At 42.5% G+C, this 9600-nt stretch overlaps 1 pseudogene; it reads right to left on the bottom strand.

Annotated features, from left to right (window-relative positions):
• Nucleotides 1-7768: 7768 nt before the first annotated feature.
• On the bottom strand, nucleotides 7769-8342 carry LOC137235008 (mitochondrial dicarboxylate carrier-like; annotated as a pseudogene).
• Between the last annotated feature and the right edge of the window lie 1258 nt (nucleotides 8343-9600).

The following is a 9600-nucleotide window of genomic DNA, read 5'->3' as shown; positions in this document are numbered from 1 at the left end:
AGCGAGAAAACAAACCAATATAGCCGACCAACTCGTCATCTCACACAACATTCACACACACATACAGTCAATCGATTCATCACATCATCAAACACATCCATTGGCATCACATCATACAGTCCAATCACTCATACAGTCCATTCGCATCACATCGAAAACACATTATCATCACTTCACATCAACACATAAAAACTTAAGGTACGTACGTGGTTGCTTGGTTGCACAAAAACCTTTTTTTTTATTATTATTAGCTGCGTGATTTTACGCACGGAAAGTGCATTCCGTGTTAGATATAATAAAGGCAAAGCAAGTGAAATTGCTAAATTTCGTGTTTTTTCAACACACCAATAGCCTTTTGACGATCGGGTAATTCCCCCCACCAGTGGTAAGGGTTACGCGACACCGCTCAAGGCAGACAGTCAGTGAATTTTTTTTTAGTTTTTTTTTTCACATTCATCACTGCACTGTATTGTACCCCTCGTCGTCACAGACGTTGAAAAAAGTTCCTAGTCAGGAACCATATTTTCACTTGGTTGATAGCCTTAGCTTATCTATCACGGAAGTCACTTTAGTAATCAGTTTGCGAGCAGAAATAACACCAAAAGCCAAAAAATTAGCACTGCGTTGGGTGGCTAGTGGCTTGCTCACAAATAAACTATATCACTATATTATATAGCTTGTATTTTTTCTCATTTTTTCTTAATAAATATTTTAAATTGTACGTATTCCACGTCAAGTTGAATATACAAAATTTATTTCCTTTGGTTGGGAAAGATACCCTGGTTGGCTACTCGAGGATATTCATCAGCGTTCACATCTCACTTTTTGCATACACATTAAATCCTCGTTGGGATTTCTATCTGTGGTTCACATTTTACACTATATCCACATTGGGATTACCATCTGCGTTTTAATTTTTTTTAAACACGCCAAATTTTTTTTGGAAAATATTTCTATCTGTGTCCAACACACCTGTTAAGACACATTAAATATTTGCAGACGATTCTCTTCTCTGCATTTCACATCACTGTAGACACATTAAATCCTTTCAGGACTTATATCCGTGCTTAATATCACTTTGCACACACTAGAACCTTTCAGGATTTCTATCTGTGCTGCATATCACTACATTTATATCACTTTATACACACTAAATCCTCGTCAGGATTTCTATCTGTGTTTATTTCCATATCACTGTATACACATTAAATCCTCGTCAGGATTTATATCTGTGGCTTACATAATCCTCGTCAGGATTTCTATCTGTGTTTGATATCACTTTGTACACATTTGATATCACCTTTACATACACATTAAATCCTCGTCAGGATTTCTATCTATATCACTGTATACACATTAAATCCTCGTCAGGATTTCTATCTGTGGCTTACATAATCCTCGTGAGGATCTCTATAAGTGGTTCATATCACTGGCCACACATTACATTCACGTCAAGATTTACATCTGATTCAAATTTTTTCTTATCACTAAATTCACATAAGATTGCTTTCTGTGTTAACACATACAATCCGATCAGAGTTCAAATCCGTGTATTTTTTAGATTTTACTCACACAGCACAATCACAGCAGGATTGATAGCTGGGCTACGTAGAAAAAAAAAAAAAACAAAACACTCTTATAATTTTTGCTGCGGTTGAATATACACCAACGCCACTAAGTCTTTTGCCTTCAAGCTCGACACCTTCAAAGAAACAAAATATTCAAATTAATAAAATCAATGGAGACTTATATTAGATTGGCTGATTCCATAGTGGAGTTTGAACAAGATTTCAACTCCACCCCGGCCGAATCCCGGAACAAGCACACCCTTGCACTACTGCAAGAGGAGCTAAGGGCACTATGGAAGAAGACCAAGTCCACATATGAAAGTCTTCTCAGCAATTCTGAACTGTCCAAAGACGAGCTCAGCTCATTAAGAAAGAAAAATAAAAGTTGCTTTGCATGCTACCTGCAATGCATGTCTGCTGTGGCGGCTGAAGCCGAATCCATCACCCCACAGCCGGCCAAGGATGAAGCAAAGGATGAAGACTCTTCGCGCCGTGGACATAAAATACGAAAAACAGATATCCCAAAATGGGAGGATATGGACAAATTCCTGTCCAATCGCTTCCAGACATTAGAGACGGTTTCTGATCTTAGGGGTAACAAAACCACAAAAGCACCCAAAAGTCAAAATTCAAACTCTCGGGAAAATTCTACGAAACTTGGGGTTTACCAAGCCAGCGTACCCAAATCAGCCTGTAAGATGTGCAACAGTACAGAGCACAAATTACGAAATTGCCAAAAATTCCGTAGGTTGTCCACGTCAGGAAAAATTGAATGTATCAAAAACAATAGTTACTGTCTGAATTGTCTGTCGGGTGAACACACCGTGACACGATGCACTAGCCAATTCAATTGCAGCACGTGCCACGCGAGGCACAACACCTTGCTCCATCTTCCGACAGCACAATCAAAGACAACTCATCAAAGGTGGACTCAAAACGCCCCCGACAACACTTTCAACCTCACAGCAGGCTAGGGCAAGGATGGCGTCTGAAAAAAGACAAGATAATGCTAATAACGTCTCTTCGTGTCATGCTAACACCACTAAAGGGGTGTTATTAGGAACAGCACGTATTAATATACACTATAGTGGAGTGAAATTTTCCGCCAGAGCGCTGATAGACTCTGGGTCCGAATGCTCTTTCATAACAGAAAGACTAAAAAAGCGAATAAACCTTTCATCCAAACGTCTGCATGTGCAAGTGTCAGGAATAAATAATACCCCATCTGCACAGGTAAAGGAATCATGTGTGATTACGTTAGGTTCGCTCACAGACCCCTTAGTGAGCATCGATACAGTGGTCTTAGTCCTGCCCCAATTAACAGGGGACCTTCCGACTTGCCAAGTTAGCGCAACGACTCGACAAGCGTTTCCTGATCTGATTCTGGCGGATAAGAGGTTCTTCATTAATGAACCAGTCGACCTCATACTTGGAGGCGACATTTATCCCCAGATAATACTGAACGGTATAAGGAAGAACGTTCTAAATACGCTTCTCGCCCAAGAAACCGTCTTCGGTTGGATTCTAACTGGTCGTGCAGAAGTACCTCACCCAACTAATACACGGGTATCCTTTTTTAATGAAATCAGCCTAGACAAGCAACTAACCGCTTTCTGGGAACTTGAAAACGTACCGAAGAAAAGGGCACTTAACGAAGATAATGCCTATTGCGAGGAACTTTTCAGACTTACAACAGAAAGAAATTCCGATGGCAAATATACTGTCGCCCTTCCTTTTAAACAGGATTTTCCCAACAACATCTCCTTAGGGCCTTCCCTAAACGGCGTCTGCTCCCAATTCTACCGGAATGAGACGCGCCTAGCCAAGACACCGGCCCTACAGACAGAGTACAATAGGGTACTAGCGGAATATGAGACATTGGGACATATGTCAAAAGTTCCAAAAATCATACCACCCCACGTGACCGATTGCTACTTCTTACTCCATCATGCGGTTATAAAAGAGGAAAGCACCACGACCAAAGTTCGTGTGGTGTTCAACGCTTCGTGTCCCACAGCCAATGGCACAAGCCTAAACGACGTACTTTATACCGGCCCAGTGCTTCATGCCGACTTAACGATTCTACTCCTTCGATGGAGATTCTTTAAATATGTTTTTAATAGCGATATCGAAAAGATGTACCGGCAAATATGGGTAAAGCCAAACCAAGCACAATTCCAGAGAATAGTTTTTCGCAACAATCCTAGTGACCCTATCAGCGTCTACGAATTAAAGACAGTCACCTTTGGAGTCAATTGTGCTCCTTATCTGGCGATAAGGATACTGCACCAACTAGCAGGCGACGTTGAAACTTCATTACCCATTGCCGCAGATATCTTACGGACAGGTATGTACGTCGATGACGTTCTAGCCGGGGGACATAGCATCGAATCCACACTCAAAGCTCGCGATGAAATCACAGATGCATTACAGTCCGCTGGTTTTTCCCTCCGCAAATGGACGTCAAATTGCTCAAGAATACTTAAAGGAATACCCAAACCTCATCTGCTCAACGAAGACTTTTTGGAATTCGAGGACACGAGTGCGGTCAAGACCCTAGGTATTCGATGGAACGCGCATGCGGATTATTTTTTACTTCACGGCAAAACCAATTGAAAATCGGGATATGTTAACGAAAAGGACAATACTTTCTGCAATCGCTAAACTTTTCGATTCTCTAGGTTGGCTCGCCCCAGTCGTCATTGTTGCAAAAATCATTATGCAAGACATTTGGCTAGAGGGGACTGACGGGGACGAACCAGTGTCGGCAGGAACCCTAGACCGATGGCATAATTTTATGCAGGAATACCCCTCCATTAACGGAATTCGTATCCCACGTTGGGTGTATTTTACGCCAACCAATGACGTTGAAATACACGGCTTTTGCGACGCCTCGGAAAAAGCTTACGCCGCGACAGTCTTTTTACGAGCAAAGATAAAGGATGAAGTCTACGTTAACTTATTAATAGCAAAAACAAGAGTAGCACCCGTTAAAACAGTTTCCTTACCCCGATTAGAGCTATGCGGTGCAGTGTTGCTGGCCGAAACCATCGAATCAGTGCGTGAAAATCTGCATTTAGAAAATTTCAATCTACACCTATGGACAGACTCCACGATTGTTTTGGCGTGGATAAGAAAACCCCCTTGTTCTTGGTCAACCTTTGTCGCTCATCGAGTAACGAAAATAGTAGAAAAGGTAGGAAACAAATCCTGGCATCACGTAGAATCCGCATCCAATCCTGCAGACCTGGCTAGCCGAGGACTATCAGCGAAGGAGTTAGTCAATAACTCTTTGTGGTGGCAGGGACCTTCTTGGTTACAAGAAGATAAGACAGAATGGCCAATACGAGAAAAGTACTATCGGACTAACATAGAGGAGAAACGGGTGCAAGTTCATACAACTTCAAAAATAAGAGATAAAGACGACATCCTCGAACGGTTTTCCAATTTATCCAGGGCCTTGAGGGTCATATCGTATGTTCGAAGATTTATCGAAAGAACCAATCCTAAGACAAAATCTTCCTTTAAAGCGGCATCGCCCTTCATTTCACCCGATGAAATCCAGGCCACGACAAGTCAGTTAATAGCTTTCTACCAACGGAGGCACTATTCGGAGGAACTTTCGAGTTTAAATTCCGGGAAGCTCATCGGATCAAATAGTGAAATCCTCCCTCTCACCCCCCTTGTCGATGAAAAGGGCATATTGAGGGTGGGAGGTCGTCTTTCAGGGGCCAAGGATCTTCCCTACAGTGAACGGCACCCGATCATTCTGCCGTATGACTGCCGGCTCACACGACTTCTTGTCCAGTTCATCCATAAAGACACTCTGCATGGTCGGTCATACACAATTGCAAAACGTGCACAATATTCCGCAAACGGACCCAAACCCGACTTATGGGAGATCTACCCTCAGAACGAATCACCTTTTCCCGGGCTTTCACCAATGTGGGGGTAGATTTTGCCGGACCATTTGACATCAAATCTTATAGTGGAAGAGGATGCCGCATGTCAAAGGGTTACGTCTGCCTCTTTGTTTGCTTTGCAACCAAGGCGATTCACTTGGAAGCCACTAGTGACCTCAGTACTGCCGCATTCCTGGCAGCATTCGATAGGTTTGTTGCCCGGCGAGGATGTCCAAAGAACATCTACTCCGACAACGGAACCAACTTTGTGGGAGCCTCCAGAGCTCTCCGCTCAGAACTCAAAGCCTTCCTGGCTGATGCTCGCAACCGAACTCTATCCAAGTACTGTCACCAAAACCTGACATGGCATTTCGTACCACCAGGAGCTCCTCACATGGGCGGACTATGGGAGGCAGGGGTCAAGAGCTTCAAGAACCACTTCAAGAAGATCGCTTTGGATCACAAATTTACCCTTGAAGAGTTCAGCACACTACTTTGTCGAATCGAGTCCTGTCTCAATTCTCGACCGTTAAGCCCCTCCTCCAACGAGCCGTCCAACTTGGAGCCACTTACTCCAGGCCATTTCCTCGTGGGAGGGCACCTGTTAGCTCCACCGGAGATCGACGTCAGCGAGAATCGCGCATCACTCGTCAATCGATGGGAAAAACTTAAGGCGCTGTATCAAACCTTCTGCAAATGGTGGAAAACGGATTATCTCACCGAATTGCAGAAGCGCGTTAAGTGGAAGCATCCACAATCAAACCTTAAACAGGGAGACCTAGTCGTCATTAAGGAGGATAATCTGCCCCTCAACGAATGGATACTAGGTCGGATAGCCAATCTTCATTATGGCCCCGATAGCCGAGTTCGAGTCGTCGAACTGGATACGGCAAGGGGACAAACCACCAGACCAATCACGAAATTGGTCTTACTACCACCCTCCAGTGAGGGTGAGGGAGACTTGTAACTCCCACCCGTTATAACAACCCGCTTAACCCAGCTTTCGTTCACCCCAAACGAGGCCAACAACCCGCTTAACCCAGCTCTCGTTCAACCCGAACGAGGCCAACAACCCGCTTAACCCAGCTTTCGTTCACCCCAAACGAGGCCAACAACCCGCTTAACCCAGCTCTCGCTCACCCCGAACGAAGCCAACAGAACCCTACCGCAGATCTACAATCTGCCACAGAACCTATACGCCCTCGGCCAAAGGCACGAGGCCAACAGAATTTGGTATAAAAAGCATTCAGTTTACGAATAGCTGACAAGTACCGAACTGCATAATTGCTTCCAATATTTCTTAATTTTATGATGAATTTACTAACTATACCATGATCTATTAGTTACATCTCAAAAGGGCGGACATCCACCTTCTCTTTCGTGAGCACTCGTATCTAGTCATATAACAAGGGCAGGAACGCAAAGGCGCCAAATATAAGGCTGATTCATTGGGGAAGCAAAACGGTGTCACATCGGATATACATAGTTACAAAGCGTTGCACCAGCTTAAATAGCAGCGGCGAGACGATGTGTAGCTATGCCGAGCTAAATAATTTAAGGCCAAGTTTCAACACGGTAATGTATGCACATTGAGTTAGCCGTTAGCCAACGTTTCTCGCACCGTACCTACAGATTGTCTCTTTCAGCTTTGAAAATTTTGTGGGCCAAAATCCAAGAAAATCATTGCTCTGGGTTACATGCATAAAGTTTCGTGTTTTAGGAGCCAGAAATTTTTTCATTTAATACTCACCCTGAGTCCCCCTGTCCAGGCTATATGCTTGCTCTAAAGAGAAATCGGTTCTATTCTCCATGAGAAAGGCCGCACAATCTACAACATCGCTTTTCTATTGACGTATTAAAGCCGCTCTCAACATCCCACCCGGTTATGAGCGTTTTGCCGACATAGCAAAACGTGATTAAGTGCTCAAAAGTGTCGCTGTCGCTCTTTACGTAAAGAGAACCCGTATGCCAAAGCGTCAGCCTAAATAGTAAGTAAAAAAAAAAAAATGTAAAAAATTTTTGTTTGCATTTACTATGGTTTTAGCTAATGGATTTTCGCAAAACCTACCTTGTCGAGTGGCGGAATCAATTTGCTGGTAGCCACCATTGAAGCAATCGCGGTTCGACGACTCGAACTCGGTTATCGGTTTCCACGACTACGTAAAGCATGATGAAGTACTGAACGAATGTCGGTTATGTCGATGGGCTCCCCCAACAAACAAGGCATCGCGTGCTGCAGTCCCATTACCCGATTTTGCGTATTATGTTAATAACGAGAGACGAAGTTTAACTGGGTTTTTAAAAATTAAAAAGTACTTGAGCCGGAGCATTGATCTGATCGTAAAATGCAATTTGGCCAATTGTCATTAGAACACCCCTTCCAGTGGCTGTTGTAGCACCAGAAAATAAACGCTCAAAACCTTCATGCCGATAAACTTTGATTAAACCATCAAAAGCATTTTTATAGTTCCTGCGTTGCTCGGGTGGTAATTTAACATCATTTTGCATACGAACCTTCACCATATCAGCTGGTGTGCCAACAATACCGCCTGCGGTGCCTGCTAAACCAGCTAAGGTGATTTTACCAAGGAATGTATCGGTATTGATTTGTTTCTTGCCTGCTTCATATATGCCGAAACGAGTCATCGAGTACGTCATCTGACGTAGGATGGATGCAGATAAGCCATTGTACAAGGCTAGGACACCTTGTTCTCGTACCACTTTTGCAATCAACTGTAAAACAGATAATTTGCCTTGCTGTCTGTAACGTAATTTTAACTAAATCTAGTGGATGTGTACAACAAGCAGCGCCAGCGCTAGCAATACCACCAAAATACCATCGACCTTGACGCTGTGTATTTATACTGGGCATGGTGTTGGTATGAAGAGTTTATAATTAACTATTAAACAGACAGATTCTGGGTGGGTTTGGGCAAGACTTGTGCTTTTAGAAAACAGATTAACGTTGTACTTTTTGTTGAGTATTTTGCTCCAACATAATCCATGCTCGCTTGCCAAATATCTGTATTACAAAACTATTATATTGGTACTGAACCTATCCAGCGCATATCACAAAAAAAAAAAAAAAAACAACTTCTCATAGGCCATTGTAAGTACACGATTTTCACGTATCGTTTTCATATTGTGGATGTTTGCGTACTCTTCGCCCAAGAACAGTTTTTGAAAGATCAAACTTTTGTGCGGCTTCTCGCACTCATACCTTCTATGACTGCTTGTAGCGCATAATATAACGAATCTACAGGTGTATTGGTTACCGGTGCACAAGCAACAGCAGCACCAGCAGCATTCAAGGGTTCATAAGTGTCATCAGTCTTTACTGCTGAAATTGGATCAGCAGTGGGATCAAGTGCGTTATACAAGGATTGGTGATGGTGGTGCTGCTGTTGCAGTTTTTCATTTTCTGTTGTTCCAATTGCCGATTTATATGGACTTCTTTCAGTTTGGGTGTCTTTAGACGTAAGCCATGTTTTTTAAAGAAGTAATGAGCTGAAACGAAACAAAAGAATAAAATATTAGTCAATTTATAAAATTATAAAAAAGGAACGATACCTGCATACTTACCCATCACACAAGTTTTTTCATAGTGAAAATTCATTCAAAATGTATCTATCCTCATTTCCATGAATGAATGTCATTTTGAATGAACGAAACAAGGGTGCCACTCGATGCCTTTTTCGTACGCAGTAAGCACATTGCGCGCGATCCAAAGGGTATCACAACTCGGATCCATGAGATCCAACATACCCGAGCGTTAGCACGTGAACAAAAATCAGAATACATATATAATCGCGAAAATATAGACCTAAACAAGAAGGTGCGCTCTGGTTTGTATCATGAGCTTCCTTTTATCAAAACCAAAAAAAAAAATAACAATGGAAAAAATAAGCAAAATAGGTATCTTCCTTAAATCCGTTTCCATTATTATTTTTATTAGGAAAAGTTAAGTTTTCTTCTAAACTCCAACTTAGTTTAGACTGTTTCGTGAACTATAAAGAAATAACTTCGAAATTTAAGACCGTAACATTTCCAAGCCTTTCAACGTGTTTAGTAGCGTAGACTTAACGAGGAAGAGCTAATGGGAGATTTCAATACAATCTTTAAGATTGATA

The sequence above is a fragment of the Eurosta solidaginis genome, chromosome X (assembly GCF_040869045.1).
Source record: "Eurosta solidaginis isolate ZX-2024a chromosome X, ASM4086904v1, whole genome shotgun sequence".
Classification (NCBI taxonomy): domain Eukaryota; kingdom Metazoa; phylum Arthropoda; class Insecta; order Diptera; family Tephritidae; genus Eurosta; species Eurosta solidaginis.
Note: the sequence above shows the minus strand (reverse complement) of the source record. Positions and strands in the feature narration are given on the sequence as shown.